This window comes from Panthera pardus, unplaced genomic scaffold, assembly GCF_024362965.1.
Source record: "Panthera pardus isolate Hobbes unplaced genomic scaffold, ASM2436296v1 HiC_scaffold_8, whole genome shotgun sequence".
NCBI classification, from domain to species: Eukaryota; Metazoa; Chordata; class Mammalia; order Carnivora; family Felidae; genus Panthera; species Panthera pardus.
This window is the reverse complement of record NW_026527013.1, coordinates 124,025,704-124,045,841: the sequence shown is the minus strand read 5'-3', so window position 1 is coordinate 124,045,841 and position 20,138 is coordinate 124,025,704. Positions and strand designations below refer to the sequence as shown.

The following is a 20,138-nucleotide window of genomic DNA, read 5'->3' as shown; positions in this document are numbered from 1 at the left end:
CCTTGATCTTAAAATTGTTATTAGTTGCAATGTAGCTTTCTAAACTAAAGGGGGAAGGGCAATACACAGAACCAATAAAAGCAGAGTTGTTCTGATTAAAGTGTAGGTAGGGTGAGGGGAGGGAGGATGTATGTGATGGGGAGACAGCTGGGAGCCCCTTCAGATTAACCATAGTCTTTCTCCAAGGACAGGATCCATGGGGATCCTTCAAGGAACCCGGGGGTTCCAAGGAACACAGTCTGAAAACCATTTTGCCAGTAAGCCCAGAGTGGCAGGAAAATATTTCAGATTGTCTTTAAGATAAGGAAGCTAGGGGTGCCTGGGTGGCTCAGTCAGTTAAACATCCGACTTCAGCTCAGATCATGATTTTGCAGTTCACGAGTTCAAGCCCCATGTTGGGCTCTGTGCTGACAGCTGAGAACCTGGAGCCTGCTTCAGATTCTGTGTCTCCCTCTCTCTCTTTCTCTGACCCTACTCCACTCATGCTTTGTCTCTCTCTCTGTCTCAAACGTAAATAAACATTAAAAAAAAATTGAGATAAGGAAACTAAAGGCAACTTGCATCTAAGACACTGGAGACTTGGTATGAAAAGAGTCTACTTAAACCTCTCCCTCCATTCCCAAATCATAATGATCATTTTCAAGTCCCTTGCATTTTGTCCGGATTTGTTTCCAGTGGGCTTGAAAAGCTTGTTGATTTGCCAAACTAAATGGACTTGGATCATTACTACAGCTCCCTAGCATTTTCTAGGTTGCAAAGTAATGATCCTGCTGTGTCGGCAGATGACTATATTACATGACCCACAAGCAGTGACTGAGAATTAAGGACTGAATTAAGGGACACATTCTTTGGGGAGTGGTAGTTAGCATAAACAGTAGGTATTCCCTCACCCACAATGCCAAATTAGATTTCTTTTATATGTTCTAAGGTTTTACTTTGCTTTCCTCCAATATCTGCCCATGTCTCAAAGTGGACTACTTGCCCTCCATATTCTATAAACATATATAAGCAGACACACCTAAAAGACAAAAGACCCTTATCCACCAGAAACTCAGTCTCCTTACCATACCAGCCAAATGGAAGAGTAATCCCTGGTATTTCCTAGAGCAGCTCTGGGGACCAAGGAAATAAGGTCACAAGAAAGTTCTCGACTGCAATGCCCAACACACCCTAGAAATTCAATTTCTTTTGTCCTTCCTTCTCCTTGCCTTAGTGGGGACAGGAGAGGACAGAGTGGACACGCGCTGCATAGTTCAGGAAACTCAGAGTAGGTGAGTGGTTGGCGTAGGGAAAGTCCTTCACTGGGCCATGGCCAACCTGTGTGAGCAGCTCTTCATCTTCACACACACCAGCATTCACTCTTTCTTCCTTCGGCTTGTTTGTCTTTTACTCACTTGTCGGGCCTCTGAGAGGGGCCCTTCACCTCTTGCAACGGTGATCTTTGTTCTGCCTTGAACAGGGCAGCTTCCAGTTCATTCCAAAAAAAACTGGCTCCTTAGAAAGGGTTTCCTTTGACCAACAATGGAGTTGAACGTTAGAGTAAGGAAAATGTTTCCCCTTTCCTGCTCTGATTTGGACCCACTTTGACAGACTGGGAGAGACCTAGACCCCAAGTGGCATCATATTCAAAGCATGGCGAAGAAGCCATGTCCACTCAGACCTCATCCTGCAAACCATAAAATTCCACCACAAAGCTGTCTTTAAATTTCTCCGATGGTTGGAAGCTATACTACATTCAGATTTTATGAGTACACCAAGCTTTGGTAGCAACAAATAGAAGAAAACCTCCAAATGCTGCCTGACCTCCGATTCCATCTTGCCTTTTAACATTTCTGAGGAAGTTTCTGTTCTGCCTCTTGCCAAAAGCTGGAGGTAGTAGTAAGAGAAGTGATATATTTTGATTTCTTCTTTCAAGCCAGGCCCAGTGCAAGACACGTGGCACCACTTTAACCCATGCAAGAGCCCTTAGGGCCAAGGATCAGGAACCCCACTTTAAGGTGAAGACATTGAGGTTAAACACTGCAGAGTTCATCACTCAAATGACGAAGCTCCTGAAGAGTGGAGCTGTGCTGTGTTCACTTTTGTCCCCAGACCATAGTTCCTGATATTTCAGGGGGACTCTGTCAGAAGGGTCAGTTCTGTGAGTACAGGGATGACGACTGCGATTAGAAACTCAGGCAAATGTAAGGTGTCAGTGAGTGTGCGCAGGCTGATGGGGGGAAGGTCTGGAGAAAGGCCTTCTGCGCGGGGCTGGGGAGGCTGCTGTCTGGATTTCCTCACTGATGGGTTAGGGGTTGCAAAGAAAAGCAGGCTTGAGAATAGGAGGGCAACACCTGAGCTTGAATCCCCACTCTGCCAGTTACAACCTCTGTCACTTTTGTCATCTTATATGGCCTCTTTGAACCTTCATTTTCCATCTGAAACAAACAGAGATAACAATATTTATCTCAGATGGTCATGTGTATTAAATGAGAAAACATACGTGATATTTCCTAGCCCACAGCTTGGCATATAAAGGATGCTCCATATATATTTGTTTCTGCCCGTATGTATTTGTTATGCCCTCCGTACATTTTGTTAGGGTTTGTACTAAGCATCACCACAACCTCCAAAGTTCACAATCTCCATGTCTTTATGAAACAGTATAGTATCTAGAAATGATGACTTTTTAAAAAATTCAGAATAATGAAACGAGAATACGATACAGTGGAATTACTGTCTTCATTTCACGTTTTTTCCCCCTGTAATTGAAACCATTTTCAAGTTTTATTTAGTACAAAATTAATTTCACATTTTCATCAAGGAACTCATGTGGATCCCAGGGTGATTCAAATTTTCCAACACAGAAATTCATAGCATTCATTACTGGTATTTTTCAAGACAAAAGACTTTATGCCAGAGGAGACCGTTTCAGTCCTGCTATACGAGCAAAATAAAAAAACTTTTTACATGACACTTCCAAATTCAGGGTGGACATTAATGTTTTGTAAGAGAGCTGATAAAAAAAATTCATCACTCAGCCTCAACTGTCTCATTACCCAAATAAAAAGCATAATTTCATTTACCTTAGAAATAAATTGGGTTCCTCTTGAACTGAACTCAGAAATGACACTGGATTTGCTTGTCAGGGAGAAACACACATTATGTCAACATGTGTGGGTAAAGTTCTAGCCACAGAAACCGGGAGAGTTGGCATCCTGCACTTCCCTGCTGGCCCAGGCTACCTGGAGCGACCCCAGGGCTGTTGCACAGAGGCTAGGGTGATACCACATAGCTTCAGAACTAGGGCCCCTTGAGGCTGGATTCTATCCCAGGCAAAGAAAAACAGAGGCTGCACTTTGGGACATCAGACCGAGGCATTTTAGGGAGCATTCCCTGCTGTTAGTCTCCAGAACATAATCTAGTGTCAGATAAAACAACCAAACTGGGGCAGGTGAGCCAGGAAAAGGTGAGTGGGTACCTTCTGGACACCCCTGTGTGCACGCTGCTTCAACATGTTCCCATCAGTCCTGACCCCAAGATTCCTCACCTGCCTCTTTCTGGTGCTGGAGTCAAATCATCCTCTTCCCTAGACCTGCCCCAGGCCCTGGGAGCACCTCTTAGCCACCTCCAGGATGCATCGGTCCTCAGTTCCCTTGCAGTTGGGAGATTTGACATTTGTTCCCTGGCTTAACTCTCTTAGTTCATGGTCCCTCTCTCTCTTTTTTTTTTTTAATTGAGGTAAAATCTACTTAACATAAAATTTGCCGTTTTAACCATCTTAAAGTATATAATTCAAGGGCTTCTAGTAAATTCACAATGTTGTGCCACCATCACCACTCTCTAATTCCAGAACATTTTCATTACCCCCAAAGAAACCCCATACCCATCAAGTAGCCACTCCACACTTCCTGCTCCCCCCAGCCCCTGACAACAGCTAATCCACTTCTGTCTCTATGGATCTGCCTATTCTGGACAAGTGGCCTTCGTAAGCAGCACTGTGGAACCCTTGGCAAAACCATGAGGAATGAAGTTCAAAAGATGACCCAACCCTTTTTAAGATATCAACATGTCTTCAGCAACACAGTAAATCGTCCTCAGAGTAGATTTAGCGTATTTTGTTCTACTATCTCGTTCCCTAAAACCCATCTGTGGCATTGCAATAAACCTAGACTCTTGATCAACAGCATGCACGCATGGACAGCTCCCCGTGTCTAAATATGTCGCTGCATATGCATGTGTTATGACACATATGTGTTCTGTGAACACAGAAAGGTGACTTCCCATGGTTTCTATACTAAGAGGCTTTGTTACTATCAGCTGAGAGGTAGCACATGATGAAAAGGCTAGTGAGAAGGGCTCTCATTATAGCCCGGCACAGTGGGAAAAACAGGGCCATCTGATTTTGGCCAAGTCGCACTTGTGTGTGGGTTTCATGGAATCTGTTTCCCTCTGGATCTACTGTCTTTGCCCGTGGAAGTTCAGGAAGGGGGTTGTAATGCATTGATCTGTCCGAGGCCTCCTGGCAATACTTGAGGAGCACAATACAGTTTTGTAGAATTATGTTCAAAGGTCAACCCTACTTGTTAAGATTCTTAAGGTGTCTGTTTCATTTAAATCAAGTTTTGTGTTTGTACATGTGTGTTTTTTAAGGGAGAATGGAATCTCCTGAGAGAACAATCCCACATAAATTAGAAACACGTGCAGGCATTCTGTAGGTCAGCTCTGTAAAGATGTGTTATTATATCTTATGTTTATAGGAATTTTATTCACAGACAAGGCCACATATGAATTGTATGACTCTCTGGTGCCCAGGCTATTGGGTTCTTTCCATTCCAGTATAGTTGTTTAAGATACAAAAAGTCTTTTCCTCTCCTTCAGATAGAGATGAGGAAGAAAAACTATTATAAGTTAAAGAGCTAGACATTAGCTAAATAATGGGGACACTTGAAACATTTCAATGCGGCATCTCGTTTGGTACCAAAAAAGTAGAAGAGACACAAGGTCTGTGTGGACTGTATTGCTCTATAGTGGCCTCGGCCTGTTTTGCTTCCATTGTGATAGCACTGCCCACTTAGGGGCCAAAGTCCTATCTAAATATGAGGCAGATTTAGACACAAGATTAATACTGTTCATGGGACTTTCTTCACTTAAAATTAAATACATAAAACTACATTACATATGCTGTTTACAATTCCTGCTTCTTCCCCTGCCTTCCCAAAATTGTTTTATCACACATGCCAACATAATGGACTAGGAAAACAGGAATAAGAAGGAAAAGAAGACTAACATTTATTGACTGCCTTGTCTTCTACGTTAGGCTTTACTCTATTTGATCTCATTTTATTTCCTCTTTAATGTTTGTTTATTTTTGAGAGAGAGAGACAGAATGTGAGTGGAGGAGGGCAGAGAGAGACAGAATCCAAAACAGGCTCCAGGCTCCGAGCTATCAGCACAGAGCCCGACGCGGGGCTCGAAGACACGGACCATGAGATCGTGACCTGAGCCACAGTCGGGTGCTCAACCGACTGAGCCACCCAGGTGCCCTGATCTTATTTTATTTCTTAAAACCGCCAAGTGAGGCAGATAGAATTCTCTCCATTTTACAGATGAAAAAGCTGAGATTCAGAGAGATTGAGTAACCCATTCAAGCACATACAGCAACCAAGCACTGGAGCTGGCATTGGAAGCCAAGCTGGTCCAACTTTAAGAATCACAAAATGTTGTTGGTATTTGACTAGAACCTCCCAAATACAGTAGGATGAGCCTTAGGCCCCTAAGGGTTCAGGGGCCCTTAGGGAGGGGCCACAGCAATGCTGTGAGATTATCTGGGCCTCACTCTGCCCGGTGGTGCCATGGGAATAACACTGTCTGCCCCTTGGGCCTCTCAGGAATAGCATGAACCTCAAACAAAGAAATTTATGGTGGGGGACATGGGAGAGACTTTGAAATACAAAAGTAAGGTGATTGTTAATATGGTTTAGTGATCTGCTAATCTCCCCACAGTGGGATGCACAGGACACTACATTGGAGTAAGGGAAGAAATTAATTATTCAAACTTATTTTTATATTTCATTTTACCTTTGAAAGAGCAAAAATACATAGCTATTAATAACAGAGGACGTGTATCATTTATCAATAAATTCACAGATATCAGGAGTGGTCGCCCCCTCCCCAATTTTTTACTGATTACAACTTGATCAGAAATGGTTAAAGACCCCAAATCTATGCAATAAACAATATATATCCAAAAATACTGTGATATTGTTGGGAGTATATGGGCAGTCGTGGTTGTAGACACACAGTGAAACTATCCCAAGTGAGAAGTTCAGAGTTCTACTAAATGTCAAATATTTGTTATATTTGTTTTTAATGCATCCCAGCATAATGGCAAACCCATAAAAGTCACTTTTTTTGTTTTTGTCTTTTAATGGATTGCAATAATGGAGTGGAATTATTCATTATATTAGTTCAAACACATTGTCACCTTTGGTTTATGTAAGGCGAACTTTTATTTTACTCATTCATTTACTCATTCAGTCAGTCAGTTACAATGCCATGAATACTCATGAGCCCACTACTCTATTTATGAACATAGAATATATTTTCTTTATTTATCTGTGTGCCTATTATCCTATATCTGGCCTTCCCACCCAGAGGTAACCAGGATCCAGAATTTTATGATTATCATCCCTTTGCTTTAAAGTTTGATCACATACATATGAATGCCTGAATAACGTATTGTTTGATTTTGCTTGTTTTTGAACTTTATAAGAAGAGTATAATGTTCCAAGAAGTCATTTGGGACTTGTTTTCATTTAATATTATACTGAATGAAATCCATGTTGTTGTAGGTGGCTGTAGGTCACTCCATTTCACTGCTGTGTGATATTCCATTGTATGATTATACCATAAGTTATTCATTCATTTCCCTGAGGACAGGCATTTGGATTATTTCCAGTTCTTTGCTACTAAGAACAATATTTCTTTGAACATTCTTATATGTGTCTCCTGGTGCTCATGTGTAGGAATTTCCTTTGGGAATATACCAAAAAGTTGAAATTGGGGCAGTAAGGGTATGTGAAAGTTCAATTTAACAGAATAAAATCAAATTATTCTCCAAAGTACTTATACCATAGGGGCACTTTCTTAGCCTATTTTATTCAGTTTTCTCATATGGGAAATCTGACTAAAGTGACTACCTTACTGGTACCCGTGAAGACTAAAGTAACTAAACAAGAAAATACCAGTGCCCTCCCTAGAAAACAAAAAACTGTCCATAAATTAGCATTTACATCTCTTTCTCCCAGTTAGCTTAAAGTCATACTTGGCGCAGACATTCCTTCCCATCTATACAACGATGGGGCAAGACAGGAGGAACTCTATGCCCACTGTATTGACACTTCATGAGTTAGTGACAAATGCTGGACTAGTAGCAGGATATGCTTTCTCACCACCCTGGTACTTATTCCCAAAATCTGTGGAGCACATGAAGTCTTTGGAATTCCTGCAAAATTGGATGACAGCTGGCAGGTCCTTGGTGCTAAATAATGGTGGAAATTACAACAGGAAGAGAACAAAACTAATGATAAAAATGTACTTAGAATGAAATCCAACCTGTCTCCCAAGGTCATGTGTGACCCATCTTTGCTGACCTCTCCTGCCTCATTCCTCCCTAGCAGTTCACCTCTTTGCTCTGCAGGCCACAACCATTGATCTCTCTCTCTCTCTCTCTCTCTCTCTCTCTCTCTCTCTTAATTAATTAATTAATTAATTTAGAAACATGAGCAGGGAAGGGGCATCTCTCCACTCTAGAGAGGGAGAGAGAGAATCCCAAGCAGGCTCCATGCTGTCAGCGCAGAGCCTAATGCATGGCTCAAATTCATGAACCATGAGATCATGACCTGAGCTGAAATCGAGAATCAGATGCTTAACTGACTGAGCCACCCAGGCGCCCCACAGCCATTGGTCTTGTTCAGTTCCTGAAACACTCCGGGTATTCCCTGCCTCAGGGCTACTGCACATGCTATTCCTTCTGCTCAAAATGCTTTATACCCCACTCTTTTTGTGGCTGGCTCTTTTTCATGCTTTAGCTCTCTGCTTAAAGTTACATGCTCAAAAGGCATTTCCTCTCCTACCCTATGTGAAGTAGTTTCATACTTACTCCAAATATTCTCAGTCTCAGCCCTTGGGGTCTTAATAACATTTGCCCACATTTGTAGTGATTATATATATATTTATCTGTTTACTTTTATTTTCTGTTTTCCTACTAAAATGTTAGCTCTGTGATGGCACAATCTATTCATCTTAATCATTCTTCTACTCCACAGCCTCTAGCATAGTGCCAAATGTTTGCCGAATGAATGGATGTATTAAGTCTCCACTAGACATCAAGTTTTATGTAAGCCATTCTACACACGTAACTGCTTTCATTCTTTCAACAACCCTGTGACATAGCTTTATTATTAACCCCATTTAGAAGGTAAGGAAGTGGCTAATGGAGGTTAAGTAACATCTCCAAAGGCTTTCACATATAAGGAGTGGTAGAGCTGGGATTTGAACAAAGATCTGACTTCAAAGTCTGTGCACTTTCCACTGAATCGTGAAGACCATAGGAAAAGATATTTAAGGAATCCAACTGATGTTGGGTGGCCTTTTTAAACTGCCAACCCAGAGTTGCCCTGGGAATTTCTCATTTTCTATCCTAAATCTTGGAGCAGTGTTTTGCAGTATTGCACAACATACAGATAGAAAATGTCACCTGACTTCTTTATCTGTTAAACAAACATTAAGAACAGCTATTTGGCCAAACTCCTGCTATTGTTCCCTCATCTATCACACGACAGTATTACTTATCAATGGAAAAGCATGTTCCCAAAATGTCACAGCAGGACTTTAAAAGCTAAATAGACCCGTAAATCATCCTTCTAAAAGCAACAAAGCTGACCTCTTCCTTAACACTCAGATATTTAATCTGTAAATTATTCAGCTTGTGCTATTTCTTTTTCCCAAAGTTTAAATAGTAAAGCAGCTATTTCCACTTCTTTTCTTATTTCCCCAAGTGGTTAGAAAGAGGCACTCTTTAGAAACACAGGCCACAGTTACATTTTTAATAAATAGATTAAAACAATAGGTTTCCTTGGCCCACAAATGTACTATGCTCTCACTAAAGGAGCACGAACACCAAAGGACAATTGTCAGAATACAAGGAATTCCTATTTTCAGGTAATAGTGGGACAGTTACTCTTCTGTGGGCCATCATTTTAGAAAAGACTGGACGGCCACACACCTTTCTGCCAACCACAAATATTATTTCTCTCAAGATTTAACTAAAGACTATGTCCCTCGGGGACTCTCCCCTGGACTTGTCCTGATTCATGCTGCTCAATCCCATTCTCAACACTTACATATAACACTCAGAGCACATTATTAACTTTGGGCTTAGGTGCTTCCTTATGTTTTTGTTAGTTCCAAAAACTTGCTGCATGAGCAAACGTCCAGTCTTGTCATATTTACATGGCAAACATTTCAAGTGCAGGGGTAACTTCTTTTCATTCTTATGCGTCCCACACATGTCTGAATGCATGCAGTCATTCTTCCATCCCTCGAGCCATTCCAGATCTTTTCAGAGCAACTTTAAGGTTCTAGAAATGGTACTAGAGGCTCTTGAAAGATGTATTTACAAGTTGAATTTAATGCAAATAAAGAGATACTAATTTAATATGCATAGAAAAAAAATACACCAGAATGTTGACAGTAGTTGTGTTAAGTTGAATAGAATTCCTTCATTGATTTTTTTCTATATTTTCAATGAGAACACAGATTTATTTTATATCAGAGAAAAGCTATTTTAAACTACATCGAATCTCTAAATTAAAAGAATGAAGTCAAACTTACAAAACAAAGAGGCAGATAGAAAGAGTGAACAAGCACTCAGATAAGACTTAAGAATTTGGATTTGAGTTGAGACTTTGCCCCTTACTGTGTGATCTTTTTAAGACTTGGTGTCCCTATCCATAAATTGAAGATGAAAATATCTCCTTCATAGAGTTGTTCGGAGGATTATACGAGATAATGTGACTGAAAATGCTTTGCAAGATTGTGAAGGGCATTAAGTAATGAAAGGTATGATTACTTATGTTGTGACTTGGGTCTCATTTCAATTGGCCAGTGCTGGAAGTCAGGCCTGTTGCCGACACCACTGAGCATATTATAGGATTAGGAGGCTCAAGGCCAATTATCCACAGCACTGGTTTAAATGTTTGATTCCTCCCACCCCATGGATGTCACAATTTGCTCCAGATGAGTGAATGTCAAAAATGTCGTACTGATTCAAGTGCCTTCCCTACTTGAAATTAAGACCCAGGCATTGGGGACCACAGAGAGTGGGTTGGCGATTTCTTGGGCTCATGTTTCTTTTGTCTTTTTCTGGGCTAGGATAAAATTACAAAGGTCTATTTTGAATTTATTCTCGTAAGTCAGGGAAACTATAGGGAGCAAGTTGATTTATTTTTCCTGTCCATAAGAAAGAAAAAAAAAACAGTGGAATTCTGTCCATTTCTAAGATAAGACGGTAAACTTTGGTTTAGAGGAGAACAAATTGCATTTCTACCCTGACCAAGTCTAATATTTTATATTATCCCTCTAATATTTTATATTATCCCTCTTCTAAAACTCCATTAAAATTATTGGAATTTACTGTGCCTCCTGCAAAGCTCGGAGGCAAATCTTCATTCCACATGTCACTTACCTAACTATGGAAACAAACCCCTCACGGTATATACTAACGCACTATTTCCCCCTCATTCTAAATTTCTATGCACTAAGCAAAAGGAGTTCTTTTCCAAAATTACTCGACAAAAGTTGGCTAAAGTCAAAAGTGACCTAAGAAGTGCCAAGTAGGTCATCAGACATAAGGCATCCTCGCCTCCTCTGAACCTCAAATTTTCAAGCATCCTCTCTCCCTTCTCTCCCTCTCTCCCTCCCCCCCCTTCTCTCTCTCTCTTTCATTAAATGGAAAGATAATGGCTGTTGAAGTCAGATTACCCTGGGTTCAAATCCCGATTCCACTTACAAGGCTTATGGACATGAGTAAGCCAGTTGGCTTCTCAAAGCCCTGGTTTCTTCATGCAAGTAAGAACACCTAATGTGTAAAACTGTTATGAGGATTAAGTGAGATTGTTGTAAAGCATCAAGCACGATGCCTGGCACACAACCAGGCTCAATAAATACTAGTTTCTATCTCCACTCCTTGGCCTACTTAGTGCTAGTTTGAGCACAGCATATGTCTTGATTATACCTTCATCACAAATTCCTGGACCTCTGGCACCTCAGATGTTCCAAGCATTCCGGGGTAATAAATTGGGGGAGTCCCCAGGGCTGTGGGAAGCCTGGCTTCCCAGCCTCTTAAGCAGACCACCTACTGCTGTCTGCAACAGCCACCCTGTGAGGAGAGCAGCTGCCAGACAAATGGACAGGGGATAGGTCTCCACCTGCACCTCCACCCCCTTGCCTCTGTACAAAGAGGGCAGCCATGGTTCCCCAGGAGACACCAGGAAGACATTTCAGTGTTTCAGATGACAGATCAGCTTGTGCTCTCTGACCCAGATTAGACTTGACCCAGAACCAGTTTACCCGCCTATGTCACCAGCAAAGGATTTTAATTCACTCCCAGGAGACTGTAAGGAACACTTGGACCAGTAACACATGTAATCTCACTGAGCTCTGCAGTGAGCGTGGGTAAAGCTGTAGGCTTCACATGCTCCACTAATATTTCACTGACCTGTCAGCCTCAGCTTGTCTGTGGGAGCAGGTTACACATTCAGCACTCCCGTGTCCTTGGAAAGTTGGGGGAACGAGAGGTGAGGAGGAGGCAGGAGAAGACTCCAAAGGGAAGAAGAAAGGAAAACATACTTCAGACCTAACAGTGGCTTTCGGAGCGTGGCCCCAGACCAGTAGCAGCAGCATCACCCAGGAGCTTGTTGGAAATACAAATTCTCAGGTCCTATGAGGGCCCTACTGAATCAGAAACTCTGTGGTGGGGCTGCACAATCTGTGTTTTCACAAGCCCCCATGTGAATCTGTGGCATGTTATAGTCCGAGAACCACTGACCCAGCCAAATAATGTTTAGGTAGACTTAAAAGTCTAAGTTTAAGGAGAAAAGTAAGAATCCAGGGAAGTATAATTATGATAAAGGAGAAAAACCCTGGATTTGATCAGAAGGCCTTCATTTGAATTCCAACTCCAATAACTGCTAACTGTGTAATCTCAGGCAAGTTGCTTAACTTTTCTGAACCTCAGTTTCCCTGTGTGTGAATAGAGGTAATTAGACCTCCCCTGAAAAGTTGAGATGAGCTCTCCATGGATGGTCTAGTGTTTATAAACTTGTTCTTTCTCCAGCTACATCACACAATTTCTCCTGTATAGCCTCAGGTCAGGGTCTCTCAATCTTGACACTATTAACATTTGAGTCTGATAATTCTTCATCATGAAAGCTGTCCTGTGCATTGTAGGATGCTTAGCAGCATCTCTGGTTTCTACCCAGTAGTTAACTATAGCTGCCTCCAGTTGTGACAACCAAAAATGTCTCCAGACATTGCCAAATGTCCCTTGCAGGGCCAAATTGCCACTAGTTGAGGACCACTGCCTTAGAGTGTTCAGATGCAGCATAAGCAAAAAGCAAGAGCATTGTATTCAATTAGAATTAAGATCTATATGCTAGTTTGTCTACCAACTGGATATCCGACCTCAGATGTATCTAGTAACCTGTCTGAGCTTGGATTCCTCACTTGAAGAATGGTGATTAGAATGCCTACATCACAGGGATGGAGTAAGCAAGATTGCAGAATTATTATACATAAGATGTTCAACAAATTTTCAATTCACAGTGAAAATCTGATCTCGGCTCCTTTGATTTGACTACTAAGAGACAGAGGGATAGATGTTAGGAACTTTAGATGGTATCTCTTAAATTACAAAGTAAGGGACAGCTAGAGTCATGAAATAGAAAGAAGGCAAGCCAAGGTCAAAGAGAAGGGTCTTCACCCTGCTGAGCTTGGTACAACAAAACACCTCTCTTCAGGAAAAGGACAGGAACAGGCAACTCTTTTGACAGGTCATATGACAGCCCATTTCCTCAAGTCCCCCTTCTGAAGCTTGGAGACAAGTCAGTATCAGAGAGCTGCTGCTCCAATCATATCAGCATGGCCACATGAGAAGCAGTGAAGAAAAGGGAGTGGTTAAGAGCTTTGGGGTCTGATTCTCACAGACCTGAGTTCAAATCCTAGGTCTATGCATCTTGGTTCTGCGAGCTTGGCCAAATGACTTAGCTCTCTGAAGCTCAATTTCCTTATTCAAATGAGGAGACAAATAGTAGCCACCTTAGAGTCTTTACAAAAACGTATATGAGCTCATGTGTGTGCAACACTTAGCACAGTGCTTAAAAGTTACCATAACGTTAAGAACTATGATCCTTGTAATGTCATCACATTTGATTAGGCTCAGGGCAAGCATGCATGATAAAACTGAGAACACTGTCTTTTAACAATGAGCACAAGAAATGATACATTGCAGTACAAGGAGAACTGGTTCAGTATTTCATTCTCTACCATTCAGTCTTTTCAAGATCATTCTGAACCTCAGAACTGTCCAAGCAGGGAGGCTATAGCTTTCTGCCAAGCCCTAAAAGATTAAGCACAATACAGCTTTAAAGAAACACTTTCTTTAACACCCCTAGGTGTACGTGCATGCGTGTGTGTGTGTGTGTGTGTGTGTGTGTGTGTGCACGTGCAGAGTGACAGAACAAGAGAGTCTTCTTGAACTCAATAATGACTAGCTAGAATGTCTCACTTCAAAGACAGGAAGAAAAGACCTCTTCCCATAAGGTCACCAGGGGATCACTTACAGTAATGTGGCATTACACACACTATTCATTTTATCTACACAGTCACCACTTGAGGTAGATATTATTATAGTCCCCATTTTATAGATGAAGAAACTGAGGTTTATAGGGATAATTATGCTTATATATTATTAGGCAGACAGAGAACTGGTCTAAATAATTATTTTCCTAATTCTTAGAGAGATTTTACAGCCAATCATTGTCATCTATTTCCTTGGCTAATATTTTCCACAATCAGAAGAATTATCTTCCTCTGCACTATGTTCGAGTTGCTCTGAGACCTGATTTAGGGAGGTGAGAGGTGCTGGGCTGAAGCCAGGGTCACGGATTTATGGTTTCCTCCAAACATCTTTATCTCCAGGCCTGGGAAAGAAAGTCACAAAGCTCTAGTTTGGAGTTCCTAATTTCTGCACCAGGATGGGGCTCTCAGCCTGGATAATGCCTCCATGATAATGCCTGAATGGCAGCTGGCAGACACCTATCTACATCTTGGCCATATTTGGCACCATTCTGGGAAGCTGAGGTCCTCCTTTCCTTTTTGAAGGTTACCAGATGTCACTGATTCACACACTCTTCATTTTCAGAATCCCAGTTGATCATAAATGTAATGGCTCTGAAATCTGCCCATTATTTATTCTGGGCCTGCATGGACTGAGCCATCAACAATCTCTGCACTTCTTGGGTGGTTTTTCAGACATAGTTGTACTTTGCTGTCCTCCTGAATTCTCTAAAATCTAGACACTGAGAATACAATGAACCAGGCTCTAAAATTTCTTGCCCTGGACTCTTCTCAGTGGTTTCCTGCAAGAATCCCTAATAAGAAAGATTCTTATTAGATTGGTAATCCCATGGCCGTGATCAAATGGCAAATTATAAGTTTTGGAGGTCTTCTCTAATTTTCTTGATAAAGTTCACACTTTAGTCCCTTGTAGCTCCTTTATTTTCAGAGAAAATAAAACAAAATCACGTCTCCCAGGTGCTCCAGTATGAGTCCACCTGAAACCATTTGGGACAATTCATTAAGGAAGATGCTTCGTCAAGGATGGAGTTGGTGGATATGATGAAGTGACTCTAATTAGGATTAGCTTCTAATCTTAGCAAAGACTGGCTGGGAATCACTTTTGCCATAAAACTTTCACCTCTTTTAAGCTTAGTCCCCCTGTCAGTGAAAGAAACCAAATAATAAGCAAGCTTTGTAACTGGATTCACAAATGTCCATGTCTAACTCATTGGCACCATTGGCTCTTGAGTCACAGCACTCACGAAGCAGTGAGAAGTAATGTAGAGGAAGTGAGGAACGTGGCCTGTATTGATTCCCAATCTAGCAAAACTACAGCTCATGCTGGAACTAAACTTGTCTCCGAGGTTTTGAGCAACATTTGGTCTTACCATCTTTTCCTCTCCCAGACACATCTGGACGGCTGGGTTCCAGGCTAACTGAGAATGAAATAAATGATGAAATCTTGCAGCCAGAAAGCCTGTTTATTTTTGTTTAAAGGTCTTAAAAATTATATCTTGGAGGAAGTGTGGTCTAATTGTTAAAATTGTGAATGATCCCTAATATCCTGGGTTCTAGTCTCTTTCACTGTTAGCAACTCATCAGTCAAGTCCTTTGGTGATTTAATGTAAACTAAATGTGTCCTAATTTTCCCGGTGAGTCCTAAGAGCTTAGAATTAAAGATGTTAGGGGCGCCTGGGCAGCTCAGTCTGTTGAGCGTCCAACTTTGGCTCAGGTCATGATCTCACAGCTTGTGGATTTGAGCCCCGTGTCAGGCTCTGTGCTGACAGATCGGAGCCTGGAGTCTGCTTCGGATTCTGTGTCTCACTCTCTCTTTGCCCCTCCCCCACTCTCAAAAATAAATGAACATTAAAAAAAAAAGAATTAAAGATATTATTCATATGCACATACGCATCTGAAATACAGAGTTTAATCCTACGCAAGGAGCTAGAATTTACAACCAAACTTGGCCAAGAAAGAGAAGCAGGTATTAACTACTTGCAGGGAGGCACCCAGGAATTAATGATTTGGTTCTCAAACTGAGTTTAAAGATGTCCCCTCTCAGAAGTCTTCAGAGGCAGTAATGAGTACCAATGAACAATTTCCAACACTTCAAAAAGTCCGGTGGAAGCTGCATGTTGATCCTTGGTAAGACTGTGTAGGCAAACTATCTAAAGTTCTACTCAACTGGTAGTAGTTGTATTCTGAGCAGAAGCTCTGATAAACAGTCTTTGATTAATAAAAAATCCAAAAATAAATTTTATTACTAATTTAATTTTGTTTGCTAGACCGAATCATTATCTATAAGGGAAAAAAATTATTTTAAAAGGGTACCTGGTACAGATGTCTGTTCACTGGACCATTGGGTGGTGAGTTGGTTCTGAAGAGGGTTGAAGAAGTGGGGTAGAAAGCTAGCATGAGTATAAAAAGAAAATACAGTAGGGGTTCCGGGGTGGCTCAGACAGTTAAGTGTCTGACTCTTGATGTCAGCTCAGGTCATGATCCCACAGCTCATGTGTTTGAGCCCCATGTTGGGATGCTGAGAGCACAGAGCCTACTTGGCATTCATTCTTTCTCTCTCTCTCTCCCTCCCCCCCCCTCAAAATACATAAACCTTTTTTAAAAAGGAAAGTAGTGGTTCTCTAAATAGAATGCTTCTGGGGTGTGATACCCTAGGTATTTCCAGGGTACCTTCAGGTGTGTTCTTCCTCCCAGAATGAGCCCCTGAAGTGCTGATCGACTACAACTTGATAGTTTGTCCAGAGTGGTGAGGGCAAAGTGTTCTTTTTGCCGAAGTTTCTTCCCAACCGGTTGTGAACCATACATTGCTACCAACTTCTAAGCATCAGGCTACTTGTTGATACACATTACCACCCAATACAAATTTCACACAGGCACAATTCTGCCAGGAGGTGGGCTGTGCCAGGTCCTGGCAACCTGAGGAGAAGGCCAGGGGATGCTCGTTCTCCCCCAAGCACACACAGCAGACACTGTTAATCGACCACAGATCCCAACGAGGATCTCTCTCAAAGCAGCATTCCAGACACTTACTACTAACTGACTGAAGTTAGCAGAAATTCTACTTGCCTACCCAGCCTGAAGATGAAGAGGTCACGTAAACTTAAGATAGCGCTCTTGGGAAGCAGTACGGCCGAGGATCATGGGCCCACCATCACATTAAACTGGTGTCAAATCCCCACTCGGTCACTCAGCAAGCTGTGTGTGCTTGGGCAAGTTACTTTGCCTCTCTGGGTCCTGGCTTTTTTCTCTCTTAAACAAGGATTGTGTCATCCACCAACAGGAATACTGTAAGGATTAAGTGAGAGAACATTTTAAGCCCAGCAGCACAGTGCCTGGAATTTTGTATGTGTCTAACAAATGCTAATTCCTGTATTAATGACAAAAGCAGTTGGGCACCTCCCCTAGAACTCCAAATTCTCTTTGGCTCTTCAGCTCATGAGTGTATTAGATTCAGCTGATAAGTAAAGGTATGAAAGGAACAATACATAAACTCTTGTGAATTTAAGGGTATGTTAAGAAACTAAACACAGACTGAGAAATGCCAAACATTAAGTTTTATGGATCAGCTTTGACCCTATACGACCCAGTATTAACAGTCCTGTTGTGCCCAATGTAGGCACTAAACAGATGGTTAAACCTATGAAATCACATACATATGCCATGAAAGCAAAGGGAAGAAAAGCAATTAGGGGACAGAAGTGAGCAGACCCACCATTCCCTAGGCCATTTCTGGCCCAAACCTTTGTTCCAGGTCCTGTGACAGAGAATCATTTGCCTCAGCAATCCAACTTCACCATACAATCTTCCTCTGCTTCCTTCCTCTGGAATAAATAGAGCTTGTCCAGGGTCTGCATGACCTGATTCTCCAAGCAGATACCAGCTCTCACTGAACTCACAAGCGTAGAGGGGAAAACCAAAGAATCAACAGAGAGAAGGCTACTACCTTGATCTATTTCTAAAGAGCAACCCTGCTGTGTCTGAAGGGGCAGACAGGAGCTGTGAATGTAATTATGACCAATGCTAAGATTGAACCCATGAATGGTTTGGCTTGAGTTTTTGCAAGAGATCAGTTGTGTAGCATAGCAGTGTTTACAGGTTTATAGATCTGCCTGGGGCGTCCGACGCCCTTGACTATGATTTATTATTACAGGACAGAGATTATCTCAGACTGGGCTGGAAATGGATCTTGGCTGAGTTATTTACTCACCGGATGCAATGTGTGAGAGTTGATGGCCTTGTTTCTCAATTTGTCAGTTGTAAAGGGAGTCCCCAAGGCTCGATTTCAGACCCGGTATTGTTTACATAGCCCAGCAATAATACATCACATGTGGCAAAATATTACAAATTCATTTTTATGCTGATGATATGGCTCATGCATAATAGCAGCTAATGTGCTTCTCTTTTTAGTTGAAATTGCAGCTAAGTTTCTAAAGGCACAAAGGGCCTTTTGTGTTTTGAACCATAAAGAAGAGAAAGTATATGACAGTTTTCAGAAGGACTAATGAAGAGTTTGATCTGACTCGGCTGCCATCTGTAAGAGTCCCATTATACCAGTTACAGTCATTATATACCATACCATCTGAAGATATCTGTCAGAATTTTTAAGACTATTATTAGTAGTAGTAGTAGTAGTAGTAGTATTTTGGAAGCTATGGAAAATGACTTGCCATTTTACTGTTTGCATTTAGGTGATGGGAAAGGAATAGCCTGAACGATGATTTCCATCTGGTACTTTATTCAAATGGCTCACACCAACCATATGGAGACAACACACTGGCACATACACTGTGTACCAAGGGATACACTATGTTTAAAACAATCGCCACATAAATCAACTCACGATGAGTCACAACAAATTGCCTGCACTCTGTGTCTGAAGAATCTTTAGCAGAAAAAAAAAAAACCACCAGCATATTTTAAAGAGCACAGAGATGCCCCAAAGAGGCAAAAGCTATATTTGGTTTCTGGATTTGGACTCTGAGAATACAAATCCTGGGCATCTTTCTCAAGAAAGATGCCTTTTAAATATGATTTCATGCTCTATGACACTAACAAATCAAAAAATAAACAAATAAAATGGCAGCCTCCTCAAGAATTTGGCGGGTTTCAGATGCACATTTACGAAAAGGAAAAGGAACAAAGCGATTTCATAGCTTTTTAACAGATATGTTCTAGCCCTAAAAAGCCCTCCTTTTCCCCACACTGAAAGACAGCAAGTAGCCGCTTGGCCACGGGTAATTTAGATTTAATTGTGTTTGCTTAAACCATACATTCCACTCCCACACCATAAAAATGAACCCTAGAAATCTCAAAGACTTGAGAAGTCTAGAGCCTATGTCTTGTTTGCCTTCTCAAAGGAAGATTCCCAGGAAAGCTTCATTGCAACCTATGTGTTTACCTTTGATATCGTTCTAACACACATGCCCAGCAGCACTTCATTTTAAAGCATTATGTATCAAAACATGCGGACAAAGTGCCTCCAAAGAGTGGTATCATAGCCAATTGTTAGAGGAGGTGAATCAGACAAGGTGGGGATGGACCCCCAAAGCCTTTACTCTCATTTGCATGTTGCCTGAGGAGCTTACAATCATTCGTTCATTCGTTTTTTTGACAAACATTCGTTGAGCACCTCATCTATGCTGAGAAGAAGAAAGCACAGTAGTGAGAACACAGGCTTGGAAGTTGATGAGCCTGAGTTCAATAAAAGGCTTTGCAACTTTGTAAATGAGTGACCTTGGGTGAGTTATTTAACCCCTTTAAACCGGCACAAAGTAGGTCAATGAAGCTATGCCAAAGAAATAAATAACTAAGTTTTGGTTTCTTAATCTGTAAAATGTGGCTATCAGGGCCTACCTTGTAGAGTTGTTGAGGATCTGATGAGAAAATGGACGGATAGTGCTTTTCAAGTAACAGTTCTTCCATTAGCAGTCAGTGTCTCCGACCTTTGATCTCCTGGGAAAGCAGACAAGGAAATCAACAATTATTCTGCAGTGTAATTGAAAACCAAACCAAACTGGGGGTGAGAAGACACACGGTGGGGAGATTCAGAAAAGGCTTCTCAGGAGAAATGAGTCGAGCTGTTTTATAAGACAGGTAAAACATAGCCAGGCTACAGAAGGGAGGGATGGCATTCCAGGTGAAGGGATTGGAACGTATAGCAGCAAATAGGCGTGAGGGCCTGGTGCACGCCCATCAGGCTGCTCTGTGTGGTTCAACTTTCAGGCCAGAAGACGTAGGCC

The 20,138-nt window shown here is 41.6% G+C and overlaps 1 long non-coding RNA gene across 1 annotated transcript in view; it reads right to left on the bottom strand.

The window, feature by feature from the left end:
* LOC109263950 (uncharacterized) overlaps positions 1–19,871 on the bottom strand; it is a 61,593-nt gene extending 41,722 nt beyond the window's left edge. The window contains exon 1 of the long non-coding RNA XR_008420257.1: positions 19,753–19,871. This is a non-coding gene — a long non-coding RNA (uncharacterized LOC109263950). The remainder of the gene's footprint in view (positions 1–19,752) is intronic.
* Positions 19,872–20,138: the final 267 nt, after the last annotated feature.